Below are 1,514 nucleotides of genomic sequence, written 5' to 3'. Positions count from 1 at the left end.
ATTAATTCTATATTACTTGCGATCATGTATATTTGCGTGAATATTAGCGCGTGTTTTTGTCCTAACAAGTTTTTGGCGCCACTGCCGGGGACTCGGTGTTAATTTTTAGTTTATGTGCTTGACATCAGCGATCGTTAAAGTTCACTGACTCGGATATTTACATACTTGTTTACTTGTTGCTTTTCAGGTACTTTAGAGAATGTTTATGCTAACACATTCTCGATCTCGAAAGAGAACGCTGGATAAAGAGGAGGGAAGAAGTTTATTAGAGGAAGAAGTTCTTGCTAAGGAGGAGAAAGTTAAAGGAGAAGCTCTTGTTACAATGGGTGAACCAGAAACAAATACAAAGGCTTTGATGGACTACTCTCAGCCGAAAATCAATGATATTCAGTTTAGCATTGTCAGACCATCCATCATGGCTAACACTTTTGAAATCAAGGCTAGCATGATTCGGATGGTGCAGAACTCGGTTTAGTTTGGGGGTTCTCTAACGGAAGATCCCAACATGCATATCAGAGATTTCATCGAGATCTGCGACACTTTCAAAATCAATATCTCTGAAGATACTATTAAGTTGAGGCTATTCCCATTCTCTATGAGGGATAAAGCTAAGTGTTGGTTATATTCTCTACCACCGGGCTCAATCACCAAGTGGGAAGATCTTGCTCAGAAGTTTCTCACTAAATTCTTCCCTATGGCGAAGACAGCTGCAATCAGGAATGCTTTTACTCAACTTGCGCAACAATCGGGAGAATCTTTGTGTGAATCTTGGGATCATCATAAGGAGATGCTTAAGAAGTGTCCTCATCATGGGATGCCTGAATGGATAATTATTCACTGATTTTATAATGGATTGGGTGCAACTTTTGGACCCATGCTTGATGTAGCATCAGGTAGAGCCTTGTGCGCTAAGAGCTACGATGAAGATTATGATTTGATTAAACTGATGGCTGCTAATGAATATCAGAATCCTTCTCAGAGACTAACTCAAGGCAAAGTAGCGGGAATTCTCGAGGTAGATGCTGCTACTTCTATAGCTGCTCAGCTTATAGCTTTGACGATGAAGGTGGATTCTTTGGCTAATTATGGAGTTAATCAGATCACTATTGTCTTTGAGCTTTATACTGGTGCACATGAGACAGTGCAGTGTGCTATTTCTAGCGAATCAGCTTACTTCGCGAGCAACTTTTAGAGGTCACAACAACCAGTCCTAGCCATCTATCATCCCAACAACCGCAATCATCATAATTTCAGCTGGAATAACACTAAGAATGCGGTGCAGCATCCTTATCAGCTGTATGCCGCAAAGCAATACTACCATCTTGGTTTTCAACAACCACAATACGCACCAAGACAACAACTCCAACTGTAACAATCTAATGAAAACTCTGAATTGGAGGAGTTTAGGCTCATGTGCAAGAGCCAAATGGTTTCTATCAAGACCTTGGAAAATCAAATTGGGCAGATTGCCAATGCCTTGCTGAATCGACAACCTGGTACCTCCCTAGTGACAC

The 1,514-nt window shown here is 41.0% G+C and overlaps 1 non-coding gene across 1 annotated transcript; it reads right to left on the bottom strand.

Moving 5' to 3' along the window:
- Positions 1-709: 709 nt before the first annotated feature.
- Positions 710-816, bottom strand: LOC141722483 (small nucleolar RNA R71). Its single transcript, XR_012575503.1, has one exon. It is a non-coding gene; the product is annotated as a small nucleolar RNA R71 (small nucleolar RNA).
- Between the last annotated feature and the right edge of the window lie 698 nt (positions 817-1,514).

The sequence above is a fragment of the Apium graveolens genome, chromosome 4 (genome assembly GCF_009905375.1).
Source record: "Apium graveolens cultivar Ventura chromosome 4, ASM990537v1, whole genome shotgun sequence".
Taxonomy (NCBI): Eukaryota; Viridiplantae; Streptophyta; class Magnoliopsida; order Apiales; family Apiaceae; genus Apium; species Apium graveolens.
The sequence above is the reverse complement of the archived record's forward strand: the minus strand, read 5'-3'. Positions and strand labels throughout refer to the sequence as shown.